Source organism: Ovis aries, chromosome 9 (genome assembly GCF_016772045.2).
Source record: "Ovis aries strain OAR_USU_Benz2616 breed Rambouillet chromosome 9, ARS-UI_Ramb_v3.0, whole genome shotgun sequence".
NCBI classification, from domain to species: Eukaryota; Metazoa; Chordata; class Mammalia; order Artiodactyla; family Bovidae; genus Ovis; species Ovis aries.
This window is the reverse complement of record NC_056062.1, coordinates 24,173,000-24,184,174: the sequence shown is the minus strand read 5'-3', so window position 1 is coordinate 24,184,174 and position 11,175 is coordinate 24,173,000.

Here is an 11,175-nt window from a genome sequence, read left to right as displayed (position 1 = left end):
CCCCCACCAACTCTCATGCTTCTTGTAAGGATCAGCTGAAGACATCTGGAGGTGATTTTTTTAATTCATTAATGCTGTTGTTTCAGGGGGTTGTACTTAAAAAGAAAAATGCTTTTGATGAAAGGTTATCAAAAAGGATTGTTCACTAGTGTTACTAAAGAATCGATTCACTGAAAACAAATGCTCGACAGTTAGTAAGCAGGAGAGGAAATCAGATCCTGCTAATATATATGGTTACTGCAACCACAGTTCCCATATTTTCTAGCGCAGTCTCGTGACACATGGCAATCCTTTGTGTCATTCACATCTTCTGAAAATTACATTCAGTTTACAAGCTAAATCTCCAAATGGCCTTTGAGACCAGACATAGCCAAGAAGTCTTTTGTCAGAACTGAGACTCTGTTTTTAGTTCAAGACAGGTTCAATCATACATACAAGAAAAATATGCCTGCCTTGTTTTACATTCTATCCCTGTTTCCAAACAAAGTAACTGGCCCAGAATTATGTTTAATAATTATCTGTATGTTGCATAGTTGAATGAATATAAAAAGAAACAGACATCTACGCTACTGTGAGATTTCTGAGGCAACCCTTACAGCTTTTTCTTTGGATTCTCTACTACTACCACATCAACAGTCCAAAATGATGAATTAACTAATTATAATTACTAAGAATTGACTTTTTGAGGTAAATGTGTTCTAGACAGAATTTATGATAAAACAGGGTGGCATTTATGAGATAATTTCATAGGAAGTGTAATAGAAGGTCTGGCTAGTCAGTGTTAATTGCTCAGTCATGCCTGACTCTTTGCGACCCCATGGACCATAGCCCACCAGGCCCCTCTGTCCATGCAATTCTCCAGATAAGAATATTGGAGTGGGTAACCATTCCCTTCTCCAGGGGATCTTCCTGATCTAGTGATCAAACTCAAGCCTTTTGCATTGCAGGCAGATTCTTTACTGTCTGAGCCACCAGGGAAGCCCAAGAGGAAGTCCAGACTTCTCTGAATTTAAAATATGTTAGTCAATATTTAAGCATTCAAGGGCACTAAAAACCATATACCAGCAAATGACGTTGCTGTACCATAGAAACTAATGCAATATTGTAAAGCAACTACACTCCAATAGAAATTAATTTTTTAAAATTGTCACAGTCATTTCATTGGTCAAATTCATAAAAGGATCTGACCAAAGCAGTCTATAGTAACCCAGAAAGTTGTCTGGAAGAGGCGGAGCTTAGGCTAGGTTTTGTAAGACTTAAAGAGAACATGAATAGGTGGGCAATGCAGCAGAGTCAAGCCCACAATCAAGTGTATGGTGTGAGCAAGCACATTAAAATATTACCACATTATTATGCATATACAACTCTCAAGCAGACGTAGGAAATGGCATTCTATTTTTTTTTAATAAATTTGAAACATAAAAGAAAAGCTTAAAGAAAAAGAATATTTATATTCTTGCAGCCCAGAAATAGTACATCTTAACATTTTCCAATTTTTTCCTTCAGAATCAGAATGTAAAGAACTAGAACATTACAGCTATAGGTGAGGCCTATGTCTCTCCTGACTCAGCCTTATAACCCTCCTTTTTCCAGATCCACATCTTATAAGGTTAGCATCTATTTCAAGTCTATGTTTGTATAATTTTACAATTATAAGAATTCATTTTAAAATGTTTAAAACTTTTTTTGATTAAAAAAAATAATTCTTGAACTTCCCTGGTGGTCCAGTGGTTAAGACTCCATGCTTCCAATGCAGGGGCTGCAGATTCAATCCCTGGTGAGGGAACTAAGATACCACATGCTAGGCAGTGCAGCAAAAATATATTTTTTTAATTTAAAAAATTATTATTGACATCAAACTGATCATGTCTTTCTACAACTGTGCTCTTTCCCTACATTATGTTTCCCAGATTTTTTATATGAATATCTATCATGCCAGTTCATCCATTTTTCAGTTTTCTGGTATTCATTGAGCAATTTTATGCTAAAAATGCTTTATCATCCTCCTAGTAACAAATACTAAAGTTGTTTCTAAGCTTTGTTAGTTTATTTGCTTTTGCTTTAACAAATAATGTTGACCAGGAACATTCTTGTATATGTGGGACAGTTATGAGTGATAAATTCCTAAAAGTATCACTTCAGTTCAGTTCAGTCGCTCAGTCGTGTCCAACTCTTTGTGACCCCATGAATCACAGCACACCAAGCCTCCCTGTCCATCACCAACTCCCGGAGTTCACTCAGATTCATGTCCATCAAGTCAGTGATGCCATCCAGCCATCTCATCCTCTGTCGTCCCCTTCTCCTCCTGCCCCCAATCCCTCCCAGCATCACAGTCTTTTCCAATGAGTCAACCCTTCGCATGAGGTGGCCAAAGTACTGGAGTTTCAGCTTTACCATCATTCCTTCCAAAGAAATCCCAGGGTTGATCTCCTTCAGAATGGACTGGTTGGATCTCCTTGCAGTCCAAGGGACTCTCAAGAGTCTTCTCCAACACCATAGTTCAAAAGCATCAACTCTTCAGTGCTCAGCCTTCTTCACAGTCCAACTCTCACATCCATACATGACCACAGGAAAAACCATAGCCTTGACTAGACGGACCTTTGCTGGCAAAGTAATGTTTCTGCTTTTCAATATGCTATCTAGGTTGGTCATAACTTTTCTTCCAAGGAGTAAGCATCTTTTAATGTCATGGTTGCAGTCACCATCTGCAGTGATTTTGGAGCCCCCCAAAATAAAGTCTGACACTGTTTCCCCATCTATTTCCCATGAAGTGATGGGACCGGATACCATGATCTTCGTTTTCTGAATGTTGAGCTTTTAAGCCAACTTTTTCACTCTCCACTTTCACTTTCATCAAGAGGCTTTCTAGTTCCTCTTCACTTTCTGCCATAAGGGTGGTAGTGAATTGTAAAATATGTGTATCCTCAAACTTACTAGACATTGAGAAATTACCCTCCAAAATGGTGATGCTAATAAACATTTCCACAAGCAAATATGAGTCTAAGTTTGCTTCACATTTCTGCCAATACTGCTGCTGCTACTGCTGCTGCTGCTGCTAAGTCGCTTCAGTCGTGTCCGACTCTGTGCGACCCCATAGACGGCAGCCCACCAGGCTCCCCCATCCCTGGGATTTTCCAAGCAAGAACACTGGAGTGGGCTGCCATTTCCTTCTCCAATACTAATATTATCAAATATTTTAAACTTGCCTATGGAACAGGTTCAAAATCTCATTTTTCCCTACCGAGATTAAATTTTTCTCCATGTATGTATTGGTCATTCTAGTTTCCTCTGCTGTGAATCAATGAGCCATATTTTCCACTGTTCCTTTATTGTTGGTTCTTTTTGTTGTAGTTTTTTTTATATTGGATATAAATCTTTCATATTTGTATAGTAAATAACGACAGGAAGTTTTGCCTGACTTATCACTTTTTTAAAGTATCTTTTACTGAAAACTTTTTTTTAACTTTGTATTATTTTAGAGGACTTCCCAGGTGTGTCAGTGGTAAACTATCTGCCTGCTAATGCAGGAAATGTAAGAGACCCGAGTTCAATCCCTGAGTCGGGAAGAACCCCTGGAGAAGGAAATGGCAACCCACTTCAGTATTCTTGCCTGAAAAATTCCATTAAAATAATTTTCCCAGGCAAAACACATCTATTACTCAGAAACAGTTGCTGGTAGAAAGGAGCAGAAAGAGAGAGGACTGAACCATCCTTGAACCTCTGCTTTGTCCCAGATGCTGACAAGCCATCTCAGTGAGGTTCCCTAGAAGAGAATCTGGGATAAGTATGACTAAGGTAATAATTTATTAAGAGGGCTGTCAGGATAGGCAGGGGGAAAGTCAGGCGAAGTTCCCTGAATTGTACCGTATGTTCTCATTAATTGTCTATTTTATATACAGTATCAATGGTGTGTATATGTCAATCTCAATCTCCGATTCCTCGCACCCACTAGCTTTCCCCCCTTGGTATCCATATAGATGATCTTATTTGCAAAACAGAAATAGAGACACAGACATAGAGAACAAAAGTAGGTACCATAGGGTGCTTTGAAGTATAAACAACATCAGAGAGTTCTCCTGAAAAATGCCTCTTGCTTTAAGGAACTCCCAGATCAGGCAGTCATTAGCTTAAAGCTATTGACAAGTTTCTTCATCCCAGAAATTTCCAGATAAGGCAGTTGCCATCTGCAGAGTGCAAAGGGATATAGTTATGAACAGTCAGCACCCAAATGTCACAAGAGCTGAAAGATGGGAACCTGCACACCCCATAAAGTAGAGCTCTGGAGGGCAATGAGTCATCATTTCATCCTTCTAGGACCACAGGGCACAGGTAATATCATTCGCCACTTAGGTCAGAATGAAGCAGGATTGAGACAGGCTGGTAGAATTGCTCAAAGACCACCACACTAATAATCTGAGAAACCCTAAGTTCCAACCTAGTTTTTCCTGACTCCAGAACGTGTGTCCTGTGTAATTGGCCATGGCAACTCCTCTGTGAAGCTCTCTGTTCAGCACCTCCACTAGCTGATAATGGAGTAGGCCAGGGGAATTTTCCTTCTACACATAGGGGTTTATGACTGCCTTTATCTGTCACCAGGAGAAGACCTGCAGCTGGCCTGAGACAGGTGGATGGGAGAGGCACCACCAGGTTCACCTTTTGCACCACATGCTGCGCCTTTCCCTGGAAAATGGAGAAAGACCTCCCCTCCTCGCAAGCAGGTTAGGTATCTGATGGAATCCAGATGCACATTAAGGAAATACCTTGTAAAGAACTAAATCAGTTTCATGTCTTGATATTAGGGAAACCTCTGATTTCATGTGTGACTTTTTCTAGTGTCAGAAAGACATGGCTGGGGAGAAATAGCACCTGCACTCCCTATAAATTAAAGGTCAGTCGAGCTGAGGTTTTTAAGTCCATCATCTTGCTGCAAATCAAAGCTGTCAAAAGACTCTGAACAGGTACTGTTACAGAGGAGGTCTACACGGCTCAGTGAGGAACTGCTCATCCTTGTGCTTAACATTATGAAGATTCAAAGACGCCTCACCATCCGTGCCACTGTGGATTCCACTCCTGCTCTACTCCAGGTTCACATGAACTATCCCATTTAACAGAGTGAATGATCCAGGAGTATTCAGCGCTGTCAGTTTCCTTCCCCCATAGCAATTTACTCATGAGCCAGCCTGCCATTTGTAAAAGCAATAGACACAAGGTTTGCCAGATGGCTGGGGAATCTGAGAGAGTAGGAAACAATCTTACACAGTATGTTCTGTTGGGTTCCTGATGTCACAGGCAGTAAAGGCAAGGCGATGAGATGGGAATACTTGCAGGCTTACTAGGAATTCCATTTTCTTCCAGTTGCAAACAATGCCCCAAACCACCATCAGGACCGTGAGAATCTGTGTCCTTTCTTCTCTAAATGACACTCTGCTCCCTGTACATCATAGGAGGACGCCATTGAGGCTGTGTGGCATTCATAAAGAGGATGTTCTATGGTAAATTCACCTGCTGCAGTGAGTGGTAAACATGGCAAAGCTAAGTGGTAGTAAAATTAAAATGGAGCCGCAGAATGGAAAGGAATCTCAAATCAGGTGCAATTACACTCATTTTTATATCAGTCTCTTAAATTTTAATGCTCTTTATGGGCCCCTGAATAAATGAATTATACAAGATTCATAACTTTTGAGATGAATTTTGGCTTTCTCCAAACTTCCCTAGTTTCACAGAGATGGTAACAACCAAATAAAAGAATGGACTTGAAGAGAGTATCTGTAAATACTGCACTGAAGAAACCTATATGTAAAATTTGTTGCCTGTGTAACATAATTGTAAAATTCCAGGCTGATAAAGAAGACATTGAGTGAAATTTGGTACACCAGGGTTTTTTGGTTTTGGGGGTTTTTTACAACAAGTCTTTATTTCTGACACCCCTAGAAACACCTCTACCTACAGGCATTCCCATCATTGGCTCACTTGCTAACCACATATACGAAGTAATTCCTTGTAACCAGAATGGGTTCAGTTGATGAAGACTCCTTTATATTCTCAGTCAATTTATATCTGGTACCACATGGAAAATAAATCCTTTGTTTATTCATTCATTTATTCATTTATTCCTTCATTCAACACTGGGCTGAGAGTATACACTCCTCCACATACTGCCACTACCATCAAGTCCCTTAATCTCCTTGTGTTTCAATTTCTTCATCTGTAAAAGATGGGACTAAGTTTATAAATTCTTTACTCATGTTTGGGAACGCATGTACACCCGTGGTGGATTCATGTCAATGTATGGCAAAACCAATACAGTATTGTAAATTAAAATAAAGGAAAAAAAATAAAAAATGAAAAAATAAAATGCAAAAAATAAATAAATAAATTCTTTACTCATAAGATTACTGTAAAAATCAAATTTAACAATTTATATAAATCCATGAGAACAATGTCTGCTACACAGCGACCACACAAGTTAAGCCATCCTTATTCATCCATTCAACAAATGTTTTTTGAGCATCTACCATATGTCAACCATGACCCTAGATTTAACAGTCCTAAGAATGACTAGGGAAGGCTCCATCTCTGACATCAAAGGACTTACCTTGTTCCCAGCTTTCTTTTCCTCTTCCTGCCTCTTGAGTATGCTGGATAATAAAAGATGCAATGAGTCAACTCTTTGCATGAAGTGGCCAAAGTACTGGAGTTTCAGCTTTAGCATCATTCCTTCCAAAGAAATCCCAGGGCTGATCTCCTTCAGAATGGACTGGTTGGATCTCCTTGCAGTCCAAGGGACTCTCAAGAGTCTTCTCCAACACCACAGTTCAAAAGCATCAATTCTTCAGCGCTCAGCCTTCTTCACAGTCCAATTCTCACATCCATACATGACCACAGGAAAAACCATAGCCTTGACTAGATGGACCTTAGTCAGCAAAGTAATGTCTCTGCTTTTGAATACACTATCTAGGTTGGTCATAATTTTTCTTCCAAGGAGTAAGCGTCTTTTAATTTCATGGCTGTAATCACCATCTGCAGTGATTTTGGAGCCCCCAAAAATAAAGTCTGACACTGTTTCCACTGTTTCTCCATCTTTTTCCCATGAAGTGATGGGACTGGATGCCATGATCTTCATTTTCTGAATGTTGAGCTTTAAGCCAACTTTTTCACTCTCCTCTTTCACTTTCATCAAGAGGCTTTTAGTTTCTCTTCACTTTCTGCCATAAGGGTGGTGTCATCTGCATATTTGAGGTTATTGATATTTCCCCCAGCAATCTTGATTCCAGCTTGTGTTTCTTCCAGTCCACTGTTTCTCATGATGTACTCTGCATAGAAGTTAAATAAGCAGGGTGACAATATACAGCCTTGACATACTCCTTTTCCTATTTGGAACCAGTCTGTTGTTCCATGTCCAGTTCTAACTATTGATTCCTGACCTGCATACAGATTTCTCAAGAAGCAGGTCAGGTGGTCTGTATTCCCATCTCTTTCAGAATTTTCCACAGTTTATTGTGATCCACACAATCAAAGACTTTGGCATAGTCAATAAAGCAGAAATAGATGTTTTTCTGGAACTCTCTTGCTTTTCCATGATCCAGCGGATGTTGGCAATTTGATCTCTGATTCCTCTGCCTTTTCTAAAACCAGCTTGAACATCAGGAAGTTCAGGGTTCACGCACTGCTGAAGCCTGGCTTGGAGAATTTTGAGCATTTTTTTACTGGCATGTGAGATGAGTGCAATTGTGCGGTAGTTTGAACATTCTTTGGCATTGCCTTTCTTTGGGATTGGAATGAAAACTGACCTTTTCCAGTCCTGTGGCCACTGCTGAGTTTTCCAAATTTGCTGGCATATTGAGTGCAGCACTTTCACAGCATCATCTTTCAGGATTTGAAATAGCTCAACTGGAATTCCATCACCTCCACTAGCTTTGTTCATAGTGATGCTTTCTAAGGCCCACTTGACTTCACATTCCATGATATCTGGCTCTAGGTGAGTGATCACACCATCATGATTATCTGGGTCATGAAGATCTTTTTTGTACAGTTCTTCTGTGTATTCTTGCCACCTCTTCTTAATATCTTCTGCTTCTGTTAGGTCCATACCATTTCTGTCCTTTATCGAGCCCATCTTTGCATGAAATCTTCCCTTGGTATCTCTAATTTTCCTGAAGAGATCTCTAGTCTTTCCCATTCTGTTCTTTTCCTCTATTTCTTTGCATTGATCACTAAAGAAGGCTTTCTTATTTCTTCTTACTATTCTTTGGAACTCTGCATTCAGATGCTTAGTTTATCAGGCACTCTATCTATCAGATCTAGGCCCTTAAATCTATTTCTCACTTCCACTGTATAATCATAAGGGATTTGATTGAGGTCATACCTGAATGGTCTAGCAGTTTTCCCTGCTTTCTTCAATTTGAGCCTGAATTTGGTAATAAGGAGTTCATGATCTGAGCCACAGTCAGCTCCTGGTCTTGTTTTTGTTGACTGTATAGAGCTTCTCCATCTTTGGCTGCAAAGAATGTAATCAATCTGATTTCAGTGTTGACCATCTGGTGATGTCCATGTGTAGAGTCTTCTCTTGTGTTGTTGGAAGAGGGTGTTTGCTATGACCAGTGCACTTCCTTGGCAAAACTCTATTTGTCTTTGCCCTGCTTCATTCCATATTCCAAGGCCAAATTTGCCTGTTACTCCAGGTGTTTCTTGACTTCCTACTTTTGCATTCCAGTCCCCTATAGTGAAAAGGACATCTTTTTTGGGTGCTAGTTCTAAAAGGTCTTGTAGGTCTTCATAGAACTGTTCAACTTCAGTTTCTTCAGCATTACTGGTTGAGGCATAGACTTGGATTACTGTGATATTGAATGGTTTGCCTTGGAGACGAACAGAGATCATTCTGTCATTTTTGAGATTGCATCCAAGTACTGCATTTTGGACTCTTTTGTTGACCATGATGGCTACTCCATTTCTTCTGAGGGATTCCTGCCTGCAGTAGTAGATATAATGGTCATCTGAGTTAAATTCACCCATTCTAGTCCATTTTAGTTCACTGATTTCTAGAATGTCGACATTCACTCTTGCCATCTCTTGTTTGACCACTTCCAATTTGCCTTGATTCATGGACCTGACATTCCAGGTTCCTATGCAATATTTTTCTTTACAGCATCAGATCTTGCTTCTATCACCAGTCACATCCACAGCTGGGTATTGTTTTTGCTTTGCCTCCATCCCTTCATTCTTTCTGGAGTTATTTCTCCACTGATCTCCAGGAGCATATTGGGCACCCTACTGACCTGGGGAGTTCCTCTTTCACTATCCTGTCATTTTGCCTTTCAATACTGTTCATGGGATTCTCAAGGCAAGAATACTGAAGTGGTTTGCCATTCTCTTCTCCAGTGGACCACATTCTGTCAGACCTGTCCACCATGACCCGCCCATCTTGGGTTGCCCTGCAGGCACGGCTTAGTTTCATTGAGTTAGACAAGGCTGTGGTCCTAGTGTGATTAGATTGAGTAGTTTTCTGTGCTTATGGTTTCAGTGTGTCTGCCCTCTGTTGCCCTCTTGCAACACCAGCCGTGGAGAGATATCCCATGCCCAAGGTAAGAGAAACCCAATAGAGTATAAAACTACAGGATATTTGTATCTTACAGTTTGGTTAAGGAGGATACAATAGCTGTATACAATACAGATTTCTGATATTGCTAGAAACCAGGGAAAACAGAAAAAAATGATGAATCGTATGAGTCATTTAACTCACGTGACTCACTGGGGGAAATAGCCTCTTTTTTGTCAGTATTTATGGCCTTGATATGCAGATGACCTCAGATATGACCTCAGATATACAAATGACACCACCTTTTATGGCAGATTGTAAAAAGGAACTATAGAATCTCTTGATGAAAGTGAAAGAGGAGAGTGAAAAAAGCTGGCTTAAAACTCAATATTCAAAAATCTAAGATCATGGCATCCAGTCCCATCACTCCATGGCCAATAATGGGGAAACAATGGAAACAGTGACAGACTTTATTTTCTTGGGCTCCAAAATCAGTGCAGATGGTAACTGCAGCCATGAAATTAAAAGATGCTTGCTCCTTGGAAGAAAAGGTATGACCAACCTAGACAGCATATTAAAAAGCAGAGACATTACTTTGCCAAAAAGATCCATCTAGTCAAAGCTATGGTTTTTCCAGTAGTCATGTATGGATGTGAGAGTAGGACCATAAAGAAAGCTCAGCACCAAAGAAGTGATGCTTTTAAACTGTGGTGTTGGAGAAGACTTTTGAGAGTCCCTTGGACTGCAAGGAGATCAAACCAGTCAATCCTAAAGGAAATCAACCCTGAATATTCTTTGCAAGAACTGATGCTGAAGCTGAAAGTCCAGTACTTTGGCCAGCTGATGTGAATAACTGACTCATTGGGAAAGACCCTGATGCTGGGAAAGATTGAAGGCAGGAGGAGAAGTGGAAAACAGAGGATGAGATGGTTGGATGGCATCACTGATTCGATGGACATGAGTTTGAGCAAGCTCCGGAAGTTGGTTATGGACAGGGAAGCCTGGTGTGCTACAGTCCATGCAGCTGCAAAGTGTCAGACACGACTGAGCGAATGAACTGAACTGATAGCCTTGAACTCTGAGATTAATTTATCAGTTAGGACCAGTCTTCACAGAGGAATTTTGGAATAACATAGCAAAGGATGTCTTTCATAGCAACCCCCACTCAAGCCCATAAAGGATCATTACCAAGCATCCACCTTCTATCTCTCTATCTCCTCTGTCAAATCAACTGACTAGGAGTCAGAAGGACATGAACCAGGGCACCCGGATTTTAAAAAAGAAAACTGCCTAGAAAGTCTCCAAGAAAGAAGATGAATTGATACCACAAAATTTTCTTCCTCAGGCTTCCCTGGTGCCTCAGGGGTAAAGATTTTGCCGATGCAGGAGACATGGGTTTGATCCCTGGTCCAGCAAGATCCCACATGCTGAAGGGCAATTAAGCCCATGCACCACAACTACTGTACTCTGGAGCCCATGTGCCCCAACTACTAAAGATGGTTCACCTTACAGTCCATGCTCTGTAATAAGAGAAGCCAGGGCAATACACCACAATGAGAGAGTAGCCCCTATCTCTGAAACTAGAGAAAGCCCGAGCAGCAACGAAGACCCAGCACAGCCAAAAATAAATAAGTAAACAA